General features: G+C 42.7%; 1 protein-coding gene across 43 annotated transcripts in view; it reads right to left on the bottom strand.

Moving 5' to 3' along the window:
• The window catches only part of PEAK1 (pseudopodium enriched atypical kinase 1), a 254,072-nt gene that overhangs the window by 155,307 nt on the left and 75,166 nt on the right, over positions 1-23,599 (bottom strand). For 6 of the 43 annotated variants that reach the window (XM_065558447.1, XM_065558443.1, XM_065558445.1 and 3 more), the window contains one exon: positions 17,823-17,956. The exons of 36 other annotated variants lie outside the window; for them this stretch is intronic. The gene's annotated coding sequence lies outside the window, so the exon portion shown is untranslated. Of the gene's footprint in view, positions 1-15,936; positions 15,958-17,822; positions 17,957-23,599 lie in introns of those variants that run through there. One more of the 43 variants, XM_065558425.1, reaches the window with a different exon arrangement.

The following is a 23,599-nucleotide window of genomic DNA, read 5'->3' on the forward strand; positions in this document are numbered from 1 at the left end:
GTATCTAAATCCCCTAAGATATAAAATGGTTTTAAAAATCTTTTTAAAAGGTTCTGGGACATGCATTGAGATTAATGAAAGAAATGATCAATATGAAAGTAGAATTTTTTTCAAAAACCAACAGTGTTCCTATTCATGTGCAAGTTATGGAAGGGTAAGTCCGTTTTATGGGCCACCACCAGGTGGGCCACAGAGTTGCCTCCTTTCCTCTACCCCCAAGACTCTTCAGGTCCAGAATGCTGTAATAATGTAAGCTCCATGTAGTAACTTGGGAAGGCAACAGTCTTGTATAGCTATCAGCCCCCAAAGTAATAGGGTATTATCAATTTCAGTGCCAGTGACTATTTATATTCCAGCCAAATATTGATGCAGAGAGTGTCAAATCACTCCATGGTTGAAGTTAATGTTGAAACTACAGTTCTGATGTCAATTAAGATAGGCTGTCCAAATTATAGCAGATTTGACAAAATGCAAAGATGGTACCAATGTGAGATTTCTAAAAATAGCTACAGCACTCGAACCAAAGTTTAAGAATCTGAAGTGCCGTCCAAAATCTGAGAGGGACGAGGTGTGGAGCATGCTTTCAGAAGTCTTAAAAGAGCAACACTCAGATGCGAAAACTACAGAACCCGAACTATCAAAAAAGAAAATCAACCTTCTGCTGGTGATGAAAAATGGTGGTGATGAAAATGAACATGCTTTGGTCCACTCTGCTTTGGATCGTTATCGAGCAGAACCCATCATCAGCATGGACGCATGTCCTCTGGAATGGTGGTTGAAGCATCAAGGGACATATGAATGTTTAGCGCATCTGGCATGTAAACATCTTGTGACATCGGCTACAACAATGCCTTGCAAACACCTGTTCTCACTTTCAGGTGACATTGTAAACAAGAAGCAGGCAGCATTGTCTCCTGCAAATTGTAAGCAAACTTGTTTGTCTGAGCGATTGGCTGAAGTAGGACTGAGTGGACTTATAGGTGCTAAAGTTTTACATGGTTTTATTTTTGAATGGAGTTTGTTTTTGTACATAATTCTACATTTGTAAGTTCAACTTTCATGATAAAGAGATTGCAGTACTACAGTACTTGTATTAGGTGAATTGAAAAATACTATTTCTGGTTTTTTTTTTACAGTGCAAATATTTGTAATAAAAATAAATATAAAGTGAGCACTGTATACTTTGTATTCTGTGTTGTAATTGAAATCAATATATTTGAAAATGTAGAAAACATCAAAAATATTTAAATAAATGGTATTCTATTGTTTAATTGTGCGATTAATCACAATTTTTTTAGTCGCTTGACAGCCCTAATAAATATTAAATAGGCACTGTTCTCAGATTCAGTGGATTCTAGACACACTTCCTCACTACCAGCCATCTGCTGGTGTTAAAAACAATTGCTAAATTAAAGGTGTCCCTCAACTAATAAAAAGTGGAAAAGAAAACAAAAAAATGACACTTATGCATGATGGCTGTCAAGACTTGTGATTTCATTCACCTTCAGGAAGCTGGTACATGGTTGAAAAGATTAGCTGATGGTGTGATTGGTTCGTGTGTTTAATATTGACAGACTGGCTAGCTCGCTAGAGGTTACTTGCTCGTAGATGTTGACTCTTAGATATTGCATGTTGCTAGACTCCTATCCTATCCTTTAGTGGCTACCTAGGAGGGTGGAGGAAGCACAGGTCTCTGTCAGGCATGATAGCATTGCATGGAAAGAGACCAGCAGCCATGGAAGCAGCCACTGCAGGCAAGCAAGTTGCACAGTTCAGAAGTAAAAGCCAACCTGCAGTGGCTTACTCTTTCCTTTAATTTTTGAAGATAGTGGTTGCTTCCCTTTGGAGTTTCTTCTCAGGTGTCTCGTAGCGAATCAGAATGGGGCACTCCTTTTCAGAGGTCACTGGCATTGCTCAATGGGGTTCAATTAGGTCACCTTTACTTAAACTACTAACCTATGTACTCCAGTAATTTTGGGCTCTGAAACTCTATGGATACAAAAATATATCCAGTCAGTTGGCAGGTCCGTAAGTATTTTGAGATATTTGAGGCCATGGATCAGTTCACAAATATCTCAAGCATCCTACAAAAGTCCCAACTCAATAATTTAAATGTGCAAGGCTAGTGTGACAGAAATTGAGCAGATATGTAATAAGATTATGAATACTGTAGGAATTGCATCATATTAATCCTAATACATGAATAAAATCATTTATAAATATTAATCATATTTATATGCAATAATGGTATGAAAGCTATGTGGCCAGGTCATTGAGGGAAACTTATTTTGTATTGGAATTAGCAGAATGTTAATTTGGTTGCCCATAATGTTTGAATCAATGGGGCTATCACAGGAAGGCAACAGAATGGCTTCCCAGATGAGAATACCTAGGTACATACTTGAAAGACAATGGGAGACAGCTACGTGTGTCAGAGATCCTGTACTTTATCTCAACAGGTTGTAAGCATTATTTTGCAGGCCAGGACTAGCGATCAAAAGAAAACTGAGTTAAAAAGCTATTCTGTGAGTGTGAAGGGGAGGTTCACTTCTCAGCTGCTGTCTAGGTGGACAGGCTGGCACAAAGAGAGAGGGGTGGAGACTGTGAAGGAGTTTGAAGGTATTGGGCCTCCCAGGTCTAGGGAATGGAAAGCCTTAGGGAAGAGGAGGTTACTCACCCTGTGCAATAACTGACGTTCTTTGAGATGAGTGTCCCTGTGGGTGCTCCACTCCATGTGTTGGTGTGTCTCTGCACCTTTGCTCAGAGATTTTTACAGCAGTACTCATACCGGTCGTGCATGTGCAGAGCCTGTCCCCCCACTCTGAGTGTACATTAATAGTACACGTGCACGACCAGATTCCTCAGTTCCTCTTCTACAACGGAGACTACATCAACTCCGAAATAGAGGGGAGGAGGGTGGGTAGTGGAGCACCCACAGGGACACTCATCTCAAAGAAATTCAGTTACTGTAAAGGCTGAATAACCTGCCCTTCTTCTTCAAGAGATGTCCCTGTGGGTGCTCCACTCCAGGTGACTGAAAAGCAGTGTATCTCAAGGAGGTAGGGACTTCGGATTTGGGAGGAATGCAGTAGATAATACCGCTCTGCCTAATCGTGTATCAGAGAGAGGGCCTTGAGTAAGGGCATAGTGTTTAACAAATATGTATTCAGAAGACCAAGTGGCTGCTTTTCAGATGTCAGCCAAGAGAACTTTGCATAGAAAAGCCACGGAGGTAGCCACAGATCTATTGGAGTGGGTTCTGATGCCGGCTTGAGGGAGAACGATGTAGGAACCAAGCTTTGAGGTGAAGCATGGACAGATTGGGGTGAAGAACTCGGCCGTGTTGCTGTTTGGAGTTAGGGGCAACAAAATTGATGGGCGGATTGACATTCTGGTGAGGAACAGAAACCACAGTTGTCTGGGCCACGATGGGGCAATCAGAATTACCGTGGCATGATCTGTCCGTATCTATGTCAGGACCGGTATCGGAGGAAATGTATATCGTAAGTCCTGGTGCCATCGGATCATGAATGCAACTCCCAGGAAATGTTGGCCCAGTCCTGCTCTGGAGCAAAATTCGGGGCATTTCGTGTTTTTCGCAGTTGCGAAAAGGTCTATGGTTGGGCAGCCCCAAACGTGGGATATGTTGTGGATGGTAGTCTCGTTTATCTCCCATTCGTGATCCCAGGGAAAGCGTCTGCTTAATTCGTCCGAAGTGGTATTTATAGCTCCGGGAAGATAGGCGGCTGATATCTGAATGTTGTTTGCAAGGCACCAATTCCAGAGCTTTATAGCTTCTGTGCAAAGCAAGTGAAAGCGAGCTCCTCCCTGCCTGTTTACATAGAACATGCAGGCGATGTTGTCTGTCATTATCCGTACATGTTGGTTCTGGATTAATGGGAGGAAGTGACTGTAGGTGTTGTGTATGGCTCGAAGTTCTAGGACATTTATGTGTAGGGAGGTTTCGGGTGAAGACCATAGCCCCTGGGCTGTGTGGTGGGACATGTGTGCCCCTCACCCTATGAGGGATACATCGGTAGTCATTATGAGGGATGTAGAAAGGGGACTCTTGAGCAGAGGTTGGAGGGAACTGTCCACCATAGGAGAGAGTCTGACTCTGAAAGGTATGGATAGAGGCTTGTTTAGAGTGTGTACATTCGGTCTGTAAACCGTGGCCAACCAAGCTTGGAAGCACCTCATGTATAGTTGTGCATTTTTGACTATGAAAGTGCATGAGGCCATGTGACCTAATAGTTGTAGACAGTCTCGAGCGGTGACCTGAGGACTGTTGCAAAGTTTCATGGCCAATAGTTTTATGGTGTTGATGCGGTCGGACAGGAAAGATGCTATTCCCGTCCAGGAATCGAGGTGTGCTCCTATGAACTCCAGGTGCTGGGTAGGAGATAATGTGGTTTGTTTTTGCTTATTTGTAGGCCGAGGGATAGGAAGCAAGCGATGGTGAGCTGCATAAATCAAAGTGCTTCGTCGAATGTTGAAGCTTTGAATAGACAATTGTCAAGGTAAGGAAATATTATGACCCCTTGTTTCCTGAGGTAGGCAATGACTATGGTTAGGAGCTTGGAAAAAACACGGGGGGCAGTGGATAGGCTGAAGGGTAGCACCTTGTATTGAAAATGTGTCACACCAAGGGTAAAACGAAGGGAATGTCTGTAGGCCAAATGTATAATCACTTGAAAATAGGAATCCTGTAGGTCAAGGGCTGAAAACCAATCACCCTGCTCCTGCTGGGATTATGGTGGTGAGAGTAACCATTTTGAACTTTTGCTTTTTGATATATTTGTTGAGCAGCCTGAGGTCAAGGATAGGTCGCCATCCCCCGGTTTTCTTTTCGGTTAAGAAATAATGGGAATAAAATCCCTCCCCTCTGTGTCGTTCGGGCACGAGTTCCACTGCTCCCAATAGAAGGAGATGATGTACTTCTTGGAGGAGTAGTTGCTCATGAGAGGGTCCCATAAGAGGGACGGGGAGGGTGGGTGGGTAGGAGGCAAGGATAGGAAAGAGATAGAATAGCCAATTGTGACGACCTCTATAACCCACTTGTCGGTGGTAATGTTCTGCCATTCATGGGAGAGTGGTCGTAGGCGGTGTCCAAAAATCGGGACATGCGGTGTAAGCGCTGAAGTAGGAACACTGGTAAGGTTGATATCTATAGTGTCACCATCTGGTTGTAGGGATTTGAATTCCTAGGGACCGGAAAGTTGCCCTTGAGTCCTTCATTGAATGAAGTACGTCATTCGTCGTGGAGGCAAAGAGTTTGTTGCCGTCGAAGGAAAGATCTTCCATGATATTCTGGACCTCTCGAGGAAAGGAAGAGGAGGAGATCCGTGAACCTCAGCGCATAACCACTGCTGTAGCAGTGGATCTTGCTGCAGTGTTGGCTGCATCGAGGGCTGCTTGAAGAGTGGCACGAGATGATTTGTCCCTCGGAAACTAGTCCCATGAAATGTTGTTTCTTTTCTTCTGGAATGTCATCAATAAAGTCCATGAATTTGTTGTAATTTTAGTGGTCATATTTTGCCAGAATGGCAGTATAATTAGCAATGCGAAATTGTAACATGGAAGATGTGTATATTTTACATCCAAGCAGATCTAATCGCTTACTGTCCTTGTCGGATGGGGTGGAGCGGGGAAACTGGTGTTTGGTCTTTTGGTTGTGTCTACTACCAGCGAGTTTGGCACTGGATGAGTGAAAAGGAATTCAGAGCCCTTGGAAGGGATGAAGTACTTGTGGTCCGCTTGTTTACAGGTAGGTAGGCTTGCAGCGGGAATCTGCCAGATGACTTTATCAGGTTCCAAAAGGGCTGTATTGATTGGTAATGCAATCCTAGAAGAAGAGGGCTGCAGGATGTCCATTAACTCATGCTGCTGTTCAGGAACCTCCTCCAAGTTAATTCTTAACTCACGGGCAACTCTTTTGAAAAGGTCTTGAAATTTTGAGAAGTCATCTGAAGATGTCGGGGGAGGAGGAAGTAAGACTTCATCAGGCGCAGCATCTGGGTCTACTGGGTTTGAGGCAGATCGTGACTGATCCTGAAGTTGTGATGGTACTGCCCGGTACCTTACGTCAGTGGCAGATTCATCAGCTGGCGGTGCCGGGCAGGTGTCGCACCTGGCTGTGGTGGCATAACGAGTGTGATCTCGAGGATAAGATGCCCATGGGGCCCAATATTGCCACTGTGGTGGGAAGGGCATAGGTGGTGCCATTCAGGGGTTTACACACCACAGGGCAGGATCCTGAGAGTAGGACGAGATAATTTTTCTATGACCTCTATTGACTGGGGTCTGAGGATGTGAGATTTGATATGGTGAAAATTCCCCCTGCAGTCCAGCTTCCTCATCACTGGAGGAAGGCTGTCCGGACCCTGACTGAGCATTTGGAAAGAAGTAGGCATTAAATAGGGGTGACTGCAGGATAGGTGAAATCAGCAGGTCCCTTGACTGTGTAAATTGCAGTGCTGGAGCTCCTCTGTGAGGTGAGGGCTGTTCAAGAGGAATCTGCTGTGAAGAAAAGTTCCTCTGCACCGGTGTTCTGAGCATTGTTTCACTGCCAGCCAGCTCAGCGGGTGCCGGTGCCAGGAAAGCAATAACAGCCTGCAGGGGGGGTCAGGTATGTCAGCATGTGTCGGCACTGCTTCCGTCGCGGTGCCAAATGGTGCCATTTGAGAGGCAGGTAACTGGAAGCCGGAAGCCTTGGCACTGGAGCTTCATGGTACCGCCACAGCCGCAGGTGGGTTTTGCACGGCACCGGAGGAGCCCAGCACATCAAAAGTGCTCAGCTGGGGAAGCGCCGGGAGAGAGACTGTAGACCTGCCCAGGGAAGTCTTCTCCCACAAAGTTCCCTTTGCAGGTCAGAGAAGGTGCCATTTTTTTGAAGTTTTTTTGTCCTTCTTTGAGGCGGGGGGGCTGTGGGGTGTAGTGGAGTCAGAGTCGGCGCCCGGGTCTGAAGCTGACCCTAAGGATTTTTGAAGGAGGAACAGTTTTAGTCTCAGCTTCCTGTCCTCCCGTGCCCTAGATTTAAGCTTGCTGCAGTGGGCACATTTTTGGGGGATGTGGGACTCCCCCAAACATTTTATGCATTTTGAATGGTAATCTGACAGAGGGATGGCATCACTGCAGGTAGAGCAGCGCTTAAAGCCTGGGGAGGCAGGAGTGTCGGAAGTGGCAGCCGCTGACAGGAACGAAGAAAAAATTATTTATTAATTCATTAAGAGAGGAAAAAAAGATAGAAAAGTTGTAACTAAATACTACTGGTAACAAACTAACTAACTAGGAAGGTAACTGAACAAAGGGAGAGAAAGTGTCTAACGAGTCTACTGAGCTCCGTCTCAAGCCGGGAACGGTAGAGAAGGAACTGAGGAGACTGGTTGCACACACGTACTATTAAGGTACACTCAGAGCGGGGAGGCGGGCTCTGCGCGTGTGCGGCCGGTACAAGTACTGCTGTAAAAATCTCAGAGCGAAGGCGCAGGGACGCACCAACACCTGGAGTGGAGCACCCACAGGGACATCTCTCTCTCTCTCTCGAAGAAGAACTAGATGTGTGTAGTATGTATTATTGTTTTTAAGATATGCTTTCTCTGATGTGCTTTTGTTCTAAACAAGTGAAAGCATTTGAGGAAGCTGCTGGGTCACTAATTACCACTATCATTGCCTCAGAGAGAACAGAACTGCAGGGTCTGAGCCCAAGTCAGACCTGCTAAGGTGATCACAGTTAATACATAAGGAACTACCACCCAGCATCTGGTCTAAGAGTCAGAGAAATGCTTGTTTTATCCAAGGAAGAGGTGAAGACCTGAGGCTCAACATCTAGACTTCAGTACCAGGCAAACTGGTTGAAATATAGTAAAGAACAGAATTATCAGACGCACACATGAACACGATTTCTTGGGGAAGAGTCAACACAGCTTTTGTAAAGGGAAATCATGCCTCACCAATCTATTTGAATTCTTTAAAGGTGTCAACAAACATGTGGACAAGGGTGATCCAGTGGAGATAGTATACTTGGACTTTGAAAAAGCTTTTGACAAGGTCCCTCACCAAAGGCTCTTAAGCAAAGTAAGCAGTCATGGGATAACAGGGGAAGGTCCTCTCATGGATTAGTAACTGGGTTAAAAGATAGGAAACAAAGGGTAGGAATAAATGTTCAGTTTTCATAGTGGAGAGAGGTAAATAGCGGGATCCCCCAAGAATCTGTAATGGGACCAGAGCTGTTCAACATATTCATAAATGAACTGGAAAAAGGGATAAACAGTGATGTGGCAAAATTCACAGATGATACAAAACTACTCAAGATATTTAAGTCCAAAGCAGACAGTGAAGAGTTACAAAGGGATCTCACAATACTGGATGACTGTGACAAAATGGCAATTGAAACTGAATGTTGATAAATGCAAAATGATGCAAATTGGAAAACATAATCCCAACTATACATCCAAAATGATGGAGCCTAAATTAGCTTTTACCACTCAAGAAAGAGATCTTGGAGTCATCATGGATAAATCTCTGAAAATATCTGATCAGTGTGCAGCAGCAGCCAAAAAAGTTAATAGAATGTTAGGAACCATTAGGAAAGGGGTAGATAATAAAACAGAAAATATCATATTCCCCATTATATAAATCCATGGTATGCCCACACCTTGAATACTGCATGGAGTTCTGTTCACCCCATCTCAAAAAAGATACATTATAATTGGAAAAGGGCAACAAAAAAGGATTATGGGTATGGAACAGCTTCCATAAAAGGAAAGATTAAAAAGACTGGGACTGTTCAGCTTGGAAAAGAGATGAGTAAGTGGGGATATGATAGCTGTCTATAAAATCATGAATGGTGTGGAGAAAGTGAATAGCAAGTGTTGTTTATCACTTCACATAAAATACAAACAAGGGGTCAACCAATGAACTCAATAGGCAACATGTTTAAAACAAACATAAGGAAGTACTTCTTCACACTATGCACAGTCAACCTGTGGAACTTGTTGCCCCGGGATGTTGTAAAGGTCAAAAGCATAACTGGTTCAAAAAAGAATTAGATAAGTTCATGGAAGATTGCCAATATAGTCAAGGACATAATACCATTCTCTGGGTTTCCCTATACCTCTGACTGCCAGAAGCTAGAATTGGATGACAGGGGTGGATCACTTGATATAAACTGCCGTGTTGTGTACAGTTTAATTGAATTATTTTTTTAAATCTTGCGATTAATTGCAATTTTTAAAATCGTTTGACAAGCCTATTAAAGCGTAAGACCTCGTTAGTGGTGATGTAAGCTGCCAAATTGGTGAAGGGAGCCCAGCTAAAGGAGTGGTGGATAAATCTGACTTTGGTAAAAGTAGTACAGAAGGAGAGAAATGGGTTGTTGTGTTTCTTTAATGGGTTTTCAGTGGTGAATACATGGTTGGAAGAAGAGAGATTCCCACATGGTGACCGACTCTAGAGGAAAAAGTAAAGCACATGTTGACTGTATTTTGAGAAGAGAACGTATGAAAATGGTGGAAGCATAGTTGTAGTGTGACTTCAATATTTGGGAGCGAAGGGGGCTTACCATTATAAATAATATGTATAAGTAACTTCCGGATTTACTGATTGTTAGTGGTATTTAAAATTAGTGTACTTAATGAGTGAGTAGGGGGTGGAGGTGGCGCTCCCTCCCCGAGCAGTGGCAGGTTGGACCGAGCCGCCTGGTGTCACTGCTCGCCCGCCCATGCCCCTCCTCCCCCCAGACTGCATACCAGAGGTTTTCAAACCATGGAGTGTGTGCCCCCCTAGGGCTCAAAAGGTATTGATCTCTACAGAAAAGGTAGAAGTAGCATTGAATACGATGAAGAATGGTAGAGCACCTGGTGAAAATAACTGTTGATATGATCAAGGCAGTTGGTAATCTATGAAGCCACCTTACTCCAGTAGCTCCATGTGTTTGCTGGGATCAAGCAAGGATACCAGATGACTCGAGAATGGGGTTGATTGTGCCTTTATGGAAGAGTAAGGATTTGGATAATTTGCATTATCCTATCAAGGCATCACCCCATTAAATCAAATTCTCAAAGTCCTTGAAAGAGTTTTGGAGGCAAGGCAGAGATGCAAGGTGGAGAAAAGCATAGGAGAAGAACAACATGGCTTTAGGAAGGAAAGGTGTAGTATAGACTCAATATTTGCAATGAGACAGAAGTTTGAAAGAAAGATAATGGAGGGCATAACTGCTATGTAGATCTTGAGAAGGCATATGACTTGGTGTGAGGGGAGTGGTGTTTTGAGTATTGAGATGAATGGGAGGGGGACTTCAAGAAGTGGAGATTACAGAGGAGCTGTATCGAGGGTCAAGATCTAAGGTAGTAACAATACATGAAATTTCAGAGAGTTTTGAGGCGACGATGGGATGGAGACTAGCAATGTACAGTCTCTACTTCTTCATCCTAGTTATGACATTAACTAGGAGGAGAACCAAGCCTGTGGAGACAGAGAAAAGTAATGTATGCTGACAATCTGGCCCTTTTGGCTGACAGCAAGAGGAACTGGTAAATATGGTATCAGAGTGGGCATCTGTGTTGGAGGACCATTGTTTGAAGGTAAACTGAAGTAAACTGAAGTTATGAAAGTTTCTGCTGATTCAAGTTTCAGGAGAAAAGCAGAATCAAAACAAAGAATTTGTGTAGCTGAAAAGTATACTTAGTGCCATCAAAAAGAGGTTTGGAGAATTGAAAAGAAGAGTCCAATATGCATGCCCAGCAGTGAAAAGGGTGGTAGGAGTACTGTGGGACCAGAATGGAGAAGTGTATGTTGTGTGTATCTGTCTTTGCCTGCTTTATGGTTTGGAACCAGTGGTTCTTATGGAGATGGAAGAAAAGAAGATACAGGTAGTAGAAAATAATATACTGAGGATAATGGCAGGCATGTGGAGAGTACACAAAGTGTGCATGGAAGAAATGAGGGGGAAAATGAACTTGCATCCGAAGAAGTGGGCTGTAGCCCACGAAAGCTTATGCTCAAATAAATTTGTTAGTCTCTAAGGTGCCACAAGTACTCCTGTTCTTTTTGGCACTCTCAGTGATAGGCTGGAGAGCACACTGTGATGGGTTGGATCACAGAAATCCCCTTGGGACTTGCCACCTGATGTGCTGAGACTACGTCTAACCCGTTTTCCGTGCCAGCTTGGGACTCCAGAACCTTGCTCTAGCTTTGCACAAGGCAGGAATCCTATGTCCCTCTCTGTGTTCCCACCCCACCTTCTAAAGGGAAAAGCACCAGGTTAAAGATGGATTCCAGTTCAGATGACATGATCACATGTCACTGTAAGACTCCAAGCATTCATTCCTCCCAGCCTGACTCACAGGAAGGCCTGCAAGCAAACAGAGCCATCCACAGTCAATTGTCCTGGTTGATGGGAGCCATCAAGATTCCAAACCACCATTAATGGCCCACACTTTGCATAATTACAATAGGCCCTCAGAGTTATATTTCATATTTCTAGTTTCAGATACAAGAGTGATGCATTTATACAAATAGGATGACCACACTCAGATTATAAGCTTTGTAATGATACCCTGCAAGAGACCTTTTGCAAGAAGCATATCCCAGTTACATTATATTCACCCTCATTAGCATATTTTCATAAAATCATATAGAGTGCAAAGTCACACACACATTTCTTTGCTGTGAGAAGAACCACCAAAGAAAGCATGGGATGAAGAGGACAGCAAGAAAGGACATAGAAGACCAAGGATACAATGAAAAGACAGTCAACAGTAATTTATTGAGAAAAGGACTGGAACCCCAAGACTTATGAACCCATGCCATGGACCAGAAGGCATCTCTGACCCCTTGCAAATGGGAAAAAGGAAGTGAGAGGTGACATGACGTGAATATGTTAATGGAGAGGATGGGGGAAAAGGAAATGAGGAGGGGGGGTCATTACTAAAGAGGAGTAAAGTTTGTTGGTTTAAACAGCATGACCGCACATGCGTCATTTGGAGGAAGGTGGACTGGGGGAAGGGGGAAAAACCTGTGCCTGGCTTAGTTGCATTCAGCTCAGGACTGAAGGTGGTGGGGTGAGGGAGTAAAGATACCATGAGTCACCTTTACATTCTCACAATCCTTGGATTGGCAAGGACTGCTCTAAGTTACATCCAAGTGCCCATCCATTCTGGCAGCTGGAGATTACTAAGATAAAGAGACTCCCTAGCCATGTCCCCTTTCTCCTAGGAATGCCCTCTACACACTGTGGGTCAGAAGGGGGTGGCATGGAGCACAACGCCAGCTCTACACTATCCAGGAATTCCCGTTTCTCAAAAAGAATCTGCAGATCTGCAGGTAGCCTGGCATTACAGGTTAACTCTTTGGCCCAAGCAGTCCCAAGATGCCATAGAGGATCTTTGGTTCTCCAAATCAAGCACAATATCACATATAAAAAATTGTGACTGTATCCATTAGTGCTAAGGAGATGACATTAGGGAACTGTTGTAATCCTGACTATAATACACAATGCATTATTCAAAACAGAAAAAAGTACTACAGCACTGGTCATTTTGTATTTACTTATTACAATAAAAAATAAAAACCAAATGTATTCAAATACCATAGATTAATTCACATCTGATTAGACAGATTAAATCCTCTCCCTTCCTATGGTTGGTACTGGAGTTAGTAGACAGCTATACAGATGGAATACATTAAGAACAAGTTAAAAGACCAACATGTGTATTCCCTCTCTGTCCCCAGTCATGCGAAAAATGAAGCAGAGGCTGCAGTGAGTAGCAGCTGAATGTGAAAGAACTGTCATGTGACATCCAGACATACACAAACTGTTCCATAAAACTAAGTGATAACAGGGAATGCTAAACAAATTCGTCACAAGCCATTTCTGCAAAACATTCCCCATTCTCTAGTTACTGCCAACCTTGGCATGTTAGCTGCACTGCCAATACATACTCAATAAAGGGGTGCCTCATTACAGGATTACTAACAAGAATACTGTATTTCTAAAGTAACCACGTGAGACATGACTGCTGACAGTGGAGGGAGGGAAAAAAACTAAAACACAGTCCATTAGAAAATGGATATCATCCTTTTCCTATTAATGTTGATGGGTGATTATAATTGAGCTTTTACTGAACTGTGAATAATTCATACAATACAATGGAATTGTGCATAGGATGTTGCTCTAAAGCACTTTTCAGAGGAACTATACTACACTAAACTACACTTCACTTAGAGATAATATAATCCGATATTCTGTGTTATTAAGGCTATGTCAACATTTGCATTATTTAATGTATCAGATTTTGCTAATATTACATAAAAACCTATGTTAAAAGAATGTTATTTAGTTGCAGAGTCAAACACCTGAACATTAGGAAATTTCCGATTTAAAGTTGTCTGTACAACTGTAGTTCTGCCCCAATGTGTGTCTACCCTATTCAGTGAATGAGGCAAAGGTTCTCTAGAAAAAGCAGTATGTGATAACTTAATTTAAAAAAAACCTATCATAATGCAGACACATAAGTGAGGCCATGGCTTGTTCGGGAAAGCGTGTCTGGTGCTGTCCCCTCAACTTTATACAGCTTCTCTAGCAGCTCCTAAGTGCTCCCAGGGCAGTACCTGCTGCAGCTACTGCAATGGCATGGACCCAATCTTAGAATATTCATGTTCAGTTATTTTGGCATGGTGCCAGATTTTCCCCGAGCCATACAAGCAAGAAACAGGAAATAGCAATTTTCAACAGCTTATATCTCAATAAAATCTGAATTGAATTTCATAGGATAAAGAAAAGGCACTCTCCTAGCCCAAAATCTTTTCCCCTGCCAAATTTCACAGGACGGCTATAAACAGTGGAGATATTAGAAAAGCTTGTCTCTCACTATTGCACTAGGCCAGAGGTGGGCACTACGACCCGGGGGCCGGAACAGGCCCTTGGGATGTTTTAATCCAGCCCTCGAGCTCCTGCCGAGTAGTGGGGCCCAGGGTTTGCCCCGCTCCGGCGCTCCAGCCAGGGAATGGGGTCTGGGATTTTCCTGCTCTGCGCGTACTGTAGCTCCATGCGGCTCCTGGAAGCAGTGGCATATCCCTCCCCCGGCTTCTACACGTAGGGGCAGCCAGGGAGCTCCGCATGCTGCCCCTGCCCCAAGCCCCACCCCCACAGCTCCCATTGGCTGGGAACTGATGTCAGTTGGAGTTGCAGGGGCGGTACCTGGGGACAGGACAACGTACAGAGCGGCCTGGCCGCACCTCCGCGTAGCAGCTGGAGGGGGAACATGGTGCTGTTTTCAGGAGCTGCTTGAAGTAAGCGCCGCCCAGAGCCTGCACCCCGACCCCCTGCCCCAGCCCTGATCCCTCTCCCACCATCTGAAACCCTCAGTCCCAGCCCAGAGCACACTCCTACACCCCAACCCCTCATACCCAGCCCCATCCAAGAGCCTGCACCCCCAGCCAGAGGCCTCACACCCGCCGCCCGCACCCCAATCCTCTGCCCCAGTCTGAAGCCCCCTCCTGCACCCTGAACTCCTCATTTCTGGCCCCACCCCAGAGCCCACACCCCCAGCCGGAGACCTCACACCCTCCTGCACCCCAACCCCCAATTTCATGAGCATTCATGGCCCGCCATACAATTTCCATACACAGATGTGGCCCTCAGGCCAAAAAGTTTGCCCACCCCTGCATTAGACAGTGTACATGTACACACACTATAAAGAAAGAAAGACAGTGCCTGCCCCAAACAGGTAATCTATACAAGTGACAAGATACAACAGGTGGCTAAACAAACAAATGGGGGGGGGGAAGAGAGGAGACAAGGTAAGCAATGGAACAATAGTACTAAGCATAATAAATAGTTGAATGACTGGCCAGTTTTCTGCTGTTAAAATGATGTTTTTTGTTTTTTTTTTAAATGCCACTTTCTAATCATTGGCAAAATTACAAGAAAAAGTATGTCATTTTCAGAGGTACTGACTCAACCTCACCTCTTGTCTAAAAAATAAATAAATAAAGTGTGGATTTTTTCCCCTCCCTGCCCTGTAGTTGTTTGGAGACCCTGCCTTCTTTGGTGCCTTCTACCTACTTACAGGTTTACTTTAAAAAAAAAGAAAAAAAAAACTACTGTTAGACTTGGTTCTGGATTCCCTTTTTAAATTACTTTCCTATCCTACATCCCATTTCAGTCCAGAACCAGCTCTTCTTTAGTTTCTTATTACATCACAGAACCGAAAACCCTCTGAAATGAATTAGGATCTCATAGGCAATTCTTCTAGCCATCTTGTTCTTCTAGTTTATATAGTTTCACTTTCAGAAGTCTTCTCCTGGTGGTCAGAGTGCAGTGTTTTAACAGTCCAGCACAGGGAATCTGGACTCAAAGGAGGAAGGAAGGGGGAAACAAATAGGTGTAGCTCAGAGGGTAAAACTGGAATTTTAGCTCCTATTTCAAGATGCATAAATTTTTAATGTAAATTCACTGCTGGAAGATAAAGGAAAGAATGAAAAAAAAATACTTGAAATCCTATAAGGCATCCCCCTTTTTGTATGAAATGTAGAGTGATACTGTCGGAGGTAGAACTGATCCAGAAGGAGAAAAGAAAATGTCTAATGTCCTCCTTAGGCTTAAGGATTCCTAATATAGCAAAATTATAATACCTGTTGTTGCCTGAGCTGTTGAAGGAAGTTGTGCTGACTTCTGTACTACAAATTTGGAAGATTCTTTGACTCTAGAAGAAAATGTCCAGAAGGTCTGCCATTTAGATCAAGAATTTGTAGGTACTTTCAGAACAACTTTGTTTCCTCCCTGATGAAAGTGATTGACTGAGAAAACTGGTTGCTCAGTTTGGAAGAAAGCTTAAGAGCTTTTTGAGTGGTTCCCCCCCACCCCAAATAATTTATTTATGCAAAATGCATTTACTGGCCACAACAACCACAAACCTTGACATTTATACCTACCTCAGCTTTAAGATCAGAAGAGGGTCGTGGTGCAATGAAGTTTGAGAACCCCTGAAATAGAGGCATGAGATACGATCCTTATGGTGAACTATGCTATATAATCATTTCCGTATTTCAATACCGATGATGAAAATACGTCTATGCTAGGACTTTGGTGGTTACTGGGAAACTAGCTTTCAAATTTTGTTTCAACTGGACCAAAAAAATGCTTAGTAAAATGAACAAACAAGTGCACTTTCTTTGGAGAGGGAAGACAGGAGGAAAGAATAGGAGTGCCTACAGTGTTAGAAGTTCCCTGGATTTCTTCGTTCTGTTCTTTGCCATGATGATAAACAGGGCCAGTTCCAGGCACCAGCCTGGCAAGCAGGTGCTTGGGGCGGCCACTCCGGAAAGGGGCAGCAGGTCCAGCTATTCGGCGGCAATTCGGCAGACGGTCCCTCACTCCCGCTTGGAGTGAAGGACCTTCCGCCGAATTGCCGCCGCAGATAGCGATTTGGGGGGGGGGGGGGAAACGGGACTGCTTGGGGCGGCCAAAACCCTGGAGCCGGCCCTGATGATAAAGCAAAGCTTTTATGCGAAGAGTTGCTGAAAAGATGGATTTTTAAGTAGTGTTTCAGACTTTTATAAATCTTCTGGGTGACTGTCACTATCCTTGGAATAAGAACAGGAGGACTTGTGGCACCTTAGAGACTAACAAATTTATTAGAGCATAAGCTTTCGTGGACTACAGCCCACTTCTTCGGATGCATAGTGGGCTGTAGTCCTCCTGTTCTTTTTGCGGATACAGACTAACACGGCTGCTACTCTGAAACCTATCCTTGGAATGGAAGCTCTGGCTGAATGGTATAACCCTTCAGGTAAGGTGATGGACATGAAAAAATAGCAGCAATATGACAATAGGAAAATTTGAAAGGAATGATTTGAAGAACACAAAAAGGCTCATGTGTAACTTTTTCCTTCCTTGTATGAAACCAAACCTTGCACTGTGACTGTGACTTGAATTTCAATTCTCGCCCCCATAACTCCTTTGCTGTTTTCCTTGTTTTATTAGAACCATCTGGGAGATCCTCCCCTTTTAGTTTTTTAGGTTTTTTAATGTGGCAACTGCAGTTTATCATCTGTTTAAAAACCTTTGTTTTAAAGTCCTTAAGACATAAGGCCTTTTACAGGCTAAAAAATATTGATTCTGGAGATAAAGAAACCACAACAGATCGTGTCTTAGAGAGTAAGGGAAAATATTTGTTACAGAACTACTTTTTAAATAAAGGAAAGATTCCAGGATGTTTTAGAACACATGAAAATTACTACCAAGCCTATATTTTTTTCTGAAATACAAAATTACCATTCACTGAAGCACTGAAAGTTGTTAATGCAGAACAATTTCAAGATCACAGCTACCATGGAGATAGAGACAACAGAAGTGCACAGAGGTATCACTGCAGCATCTCTGTACACAAAGGTGAAAAATGGAAGTAGTATGAAAAAGGAAAAGAGAACATTAAAATAGTATGTATCGAAATGTTATATAACTTAGATAATTTTTTCACATCTTAGCTATAAGGCCGAGAAGCAATATTACTTGCAATGAAAGTTCCAGGATGTGCTCTAAAGTGAGATACAATATTTATAACTTCTCAAATACAAAGTTAAATTGCACCTTTTTCATTTTTCCTTATTTTTAATATTACTTTAAGTATCTCAGATGTTCTATTTAATCATTTTGAAATTCTGTCCTGATCCACCTGTAATTCCTGGACAGAAAGTGCATATACAATTATGTCTTCTTAGACCTTTTAAGGAAGGGTTCACATGGAAGTACATCTCACACATACCAAAAGGTCTCAAAATCTAAACCCATTCACCAATAAAGAAAGCCACACATTTACCTGGCAATTCTAATTTGACTCTTACTTCTACTGCTTCTGCATCTCCCTTCTTTGCTCCACATCTTCTCTGCATGTGAAATGAGACTTGCAAATCACATTTTTGTGCATTTTGTCACAAGGTGGCAACTTCTCCCCTTGATAATAATAAAATAATAATTGCTACCTCTTAGATAGCACTTTTCATCTTTAGATCACAAAGCCTTTTACAAAAGGAGGGCAGTATCAATATCCCCATTTAATTGATGGGGAAACTGAGGGACAGGGTGGGAAATGATTTGCACAAGATCACCCAAGTACACCAGCAGCAGAGCTGGAAATGAACCCAGGCTTCCTGAGCCCTAATCACTAGAAGTCACCACTGCGGCTGAGTTGCGGACAAGCTATGAAAAATCGTGGAAAAGTAATAATGGACCTTATTTGCGGTAATAAGGTCCATTATTACTTTTTTGTGACTTTCTGCTGTCAGTTGCGTGGGGCTGAGAGTGGGAGTCTGGGGCTGACACCAGGGGCTGCTGCTGTCAGCCCCGCACATGGCGGGGCTCCCACTGTCAAAACTGCAGCGGAAGCCTAATATTGCAGGATCTGCAATTTTTGCAATATTGTGAATTAAGTAGGGAGTTACTTATATGATCACAGTGTGCAATATGGTTGAAGATTTCCTCTTCCAATCCATTTTTGAAGGGACAGTTGTAGAGCTATGGTCAAGAATAATATGAGCTGACTTTTTGGAGGCTGAGGGAGAAGAGAATCTCACTTTGCCCTCTTCCAAGGGTATGTCAAGAATTTCAGAACAAGAAAATGAAGACTTGAGACAGATGAAATATTTAAGCTCTAGCTACCTGAGAGACCACCTTAGGTGCTAGCACAACATCTGAGATGAGTTAGGGTGCTCTCAAAAAACTACAAACTGAATATCTGGCAAGGTGTTCTTGGGTTAAGAGTCCTTGGCTTTAGAATTTCTTGCCTATATCTCTAGAGTCTGAGGCCAGGTCTGTACTACAGACTTATATTGGCATAACTACATTGCTCATGGATGTGAAAAATACACATCCCTGAGGTACATAGTTATTCTGACCTAACCCTTGGTGTAGACAGCACTATGTCGGCAGGAGAGCTTCTCCCATCAATGTAGCTACTGCCTCTCATGCAGATAGATTAAGTAAGCTGATGGGTGAAGCTTTCCTGTTGGCATAGGACCATCTTAATTTAAGCAGCGCAGTGGCACCAATGCAGCATTTTAAGTGTAGACCTGCCCTGAGTCCGTTAATTTTAATGAATAAACTAAAGGTATTTTCCCTCCATTAATCCCTCACCCCAAACCAAACCTACTCATCATGAGCAAACAGAATTTTGCAAGGTTGATCTTAAAGGTGACCTCCAAAGAGGTAGGAGGAAAAACAGTGGCCTTATGCCTTTTTAAATTTTATACACCCACCCATACAGGTCTGAAAGGGTTAAACAAGACTAAACCAAATTTAGTTGTGTTTTTACATTAAAAATTCAGGTCTGCCGTGGAAAACTGTACTGGAGAAGACCTAGAGAATTAATTAAATAACGTCACAGGGGAGATTAAAAGTTGAGCAATTGAGCTGGCAAGGGATTTTTAGTATGACTGTTTAAAACTCTGTTTTTGTTAATACCTATTATTTCACTGCCTAATATTTTGGATAAGACCTTTTTTTAATAGATGCAATACAACCTTCAATAAAGGACTGAGAGCTCACAATAAATACCCTTAACATTTCACTGAGATCCTCCGCAAAACCAGGAGACACCACACTTGACACTTTTCTGATATTTTTTCATAGAATCATAGAATATCAGGGTTGGAAGGGACCTCAGGAGGTCATCTAGTCCAACCCCCCCCCAACTAAATCATCACAGCCAGGGCTTTGTCAAGCCTGACCTTAAAAACCTCTAAGGAAGGAGATTCCACCACCTCCCTAGGTAACCCATTCCAGTGCTTCACCACCCTCCTAGTGAAAAAGTTTTTCCTACTATCCAACCTAAACCTCCCCCACAGTACTGTGTCCAGTTTTGGGCCCCACACTACAAGAAGGATGTGGAAAAATTGGAAAGAGTCCAGTGGAGGGCAACAAAAATTATTAGGGGGCTGGAACACACGACTTATGAGGAGAGGCTGAGGGAACTGGGATTGTTTAGTCTGCAGAAGAGAAGAATGAGGGGGGATTTGATTGCTGCTTTCAACTACCTGAAAGGGGGTTCCAAGGAGGATGAATCTAGACTGTTCTCAGTGGTAGCAGATGACAGAACAAGGAGTAATGGTCTCAAGTTGCAGTGGGGGAGAAAAAGCAGCAGTAAAAACAAAACAAAAACCTAAAGCAAAATAAACCACCTTTTCAGACCTTCTTTATATGTCATACAGAAGCAAAACAGGGCATAACATCAGTTTTTAAAAAATCCTGTGCACATCCCTTCAAGGACTTGAACTAATTCTCTAGTACACTGAGCATATCAACACATATCTTTGAAAGATGGCTTATGAACATGTGTTTACAAACAAGGGGAGAGTCAAGCCTTGGAACACAAGAGAGCCATCAGAAACTAAAATTCGATGTAGTACGATCGATCCAGAAATTAATCTAAAGTTGATTCAGTGTATTGTGCTTGCTTCAGAAAACTAACTACATAAATTCAGCTTAGATAGCATGCTGAACAATGTTTGGTGTAGTAAAAGCAAATTTCACGTTGCTATGAATGTGTTTTTCTTGTCCTTGAATTGTTAACGACTGATATCCTGGTTTCAACTCTACAGACAAAATGGTATGTAAAACTGCACTTTTATTCAAGACATAACACCATTGCTGTATCTCAAACAAGTCTGTGGTTGACTCTTGCTATTGTACAATGACTGTCAGTTTCAAATACCCCTACTGACATGAACAAACATTCATGAATGTATGACAAAGGTTATCATAAAATCCCTTTGAACTGCTGTATTCAGGGAAATTGGCAGACATGAATGCATGCCCCAGCATTCTCATTGTGAAATCTGCTCACACACAAATATTGCAGAATGAATCTTTTGTGAGAAGGACCAATATTGCCATGAACTTGCTGAACAAAATAACACCACACTCAAAAACAAGTGGGCAGCTCACCAACATTACTAGAGTATACCTGAAAGAATTTACTCAAATCCAAGTCAACCAATAGTCACGTATGCTAATTTATACATAAAATGTACAAAAAATGTGCTGTTGGTAAGCTACTAGGCACCATATGAAGCAAATTATCACTTTCTGCTCTACGTTACTTTCAAGGTAATCATAGTGACTGTTCTACTATGCAACATGTGCACTAATAGGAAATGTCTTTCAATTACACTATATACAATTTACCACTTTATTGTTTTCTGGTTTTGAATTTAGAATCCATGTCTGTTTCTCTCATGTCTGATCACAGACAAGTATGTGCGCTACCAACATTCAGGATATCTATCACGTCATATCCCAGAGAGTTGGTGGACTTTTTAGTTGACCCTTAAAGAAACTATGTCAAGGAGTTCAGGTTCAACATTCAGGTTATGCAAAACTATTAATAGAAAATCCTTCATGAATATTTTAGCATCAATGTAAACATGGGCTTTGGGATTTAAACACTCACTCCCACTGCAGTGTCAGAAACTCACATTAGTCTATTCATTGTGTTTGGGAGAACTAAAAAAAATGAAACTGATTATAAAGAAACCAGACAAGTTCTGATAACATTTGCACTTCACTCAGTTTGGGTAAGTAAAAAAACAAAACAAACAAAAAAACAAATATACATACATATGGGGTGAGAAGTGAATGTGATTTAAAATCTTCCAGTTTTCACACTGTAAGGTGTTAATAGCAGCACAGTGTAAGAAGCTGGCATTGTTGTCCTATGAACCCACTCTTTTAACTAAGTCCATCCTGCTGAAAGAAATAGGAGTAGAGATCGAGTGAGAAAGGCCAAAGACCGTGTAGAGTTGGACCTAGCGAGGGGAATTAAAAGCAATAGTAAGAGGTTTTACAGCCACATAAATAGGAAGAAAGCAAAGAAAGAAGAAGTGGGACCACTGAAGACTATTGCCGGAGAGGAGATTAAAGACAATCTAGGCATGGCGCAATATCTCAATGAATATTTTACATCAGTGTTTAATGAGGCCAATGAAGGTATTAGGGATACTAGCACCACTACAGAGGGGCATTCAGGATGGGGGATTACCGTATCCGAGGTAGAAACAAAACTTGAACACCTTAATGGGGCTAAGTCGGGAGGACCGGATGATCTTCATCCGAGAATATTGAAGGAATTGGCGCGGGAAATAGCAGGCCCATTAGCGATAATATTTAATGAATCTGTAAACTCGGGGGTGGTCCCGTTAGGAACCACATTAGCTATTCTCCAGTCTATTTTCAAGAAAGGGAAAAAAAGTGATCCGGGTAACTACAGGCCTGTTAGTTTAACATCTGTAGTGTGCAAGGTGTTAGAGAAAATTCTGAAAGAGAAACTAGTTGAGGACCTGGAGGTTAATGGCAATTGCGATAAATTACAGCATGGTTTTACGAAGGGCAGATCGTGCCAAACGAATCTGATCTCCTTCTTTGAGAAAGTAACGGATTTATTAGATAAGGGAAATGCGGTGGACCTAATATACCTAGATTTCAGTAAAGCGTTTGATACTGTACCCCATGAGGAATTATTGGTTAAACTGAAAAACATCGGGATCGATATGAAAATCCAGAGGTGGATAAGGAACTGGTTAATGGGGAGAATGCAGCGGGTCGTATTAAAGGGTGAACTGTCAGGTTGGAGGGAGGTTACTAGTGGAGTGCCTCAAGGTTCGGTTTTGGGATCCATTTTATTTAATCTATTTATGACTGACCTCGGAACCGATTGCAGGTGTGGGCTGATAAAGTTTGCGGATGATACAAAGGTGGGAGACGTTGTAAATTCGGAGGAGGATAGGGATATCCTGCAGGGAGACTTGAATGAGCTTGTGAATTGGAGTATCAGAAATAGGATGAAATTTAATAGTGAAAAGTGTAAGGTGATGCATTTGGGGATGACTAATAACAATTTTAGTTACAAGATGGGGACGCATTGGTTAGAAGTAACGGAAGAGGAGAAGGACCTACGGGTCCTTGTAGACCGCAGGATGACTATGAGTCGACAATGTGACGTGGCGGTGAAAAAAGCCAATGCTGTCTTGGGATGCATTAGGCGAGGTATATCTAGTAGGGATAAGGAGGTCCTGCTTCCGTTGTACAAGGCGCTGGTGAGACCTCATTTGGAGTACTGTGTGCAGTTCTGGTCTCCCATGTTTAAAAAAGATGAACTCAAACTGGAACGGGTGCAGAGAAGGGCCACTAGGATGATCAGAGGAATGGAAAACCTGTCGTATGAAAGGAGACTAGAGGAGCTTGGGTTGTTTAGTCTGACAAAGCGAAGGCTGAGGGGGGATATGACTGCTATCTTTAAATATATTAGAGGGATTAATACAAGGGAGGGAGAAGAATTATTCCAGCTTAGTACTAATGTGGATACGAGAACGAATGGATATAAACTAGCCATGGGGAAGTTCAGGCTTGAAATTAGACGAAGGTTTCTGACTGTCAGAGGGGTGAAATATTGGAACGGCCTTCCGAGGGAAACGGTGGGGGCGACGGACCTGTCTGGTTTTAAGATTAAGTTAGATAAGTTTATGGAGGGAATGGTTTAATGGTAAAACATAGTAGTCAAGGAAAACCAAGCAACGGTAGGTAAATAGTATAATGGCTAACAGG

This window comes from Chrysemys picta, chromosome 10 (assembly GCF_011386835.1).
Source record: "Chrysemys picta bellii isolate R12L10 chromosome 10, ASM1138683v2, whole genome shotgun sequence".
NCBI lineage: Eukaryota > Metazoa > Chordata > Testudines > Emydidae > Chrysemys > Chrysemys picta.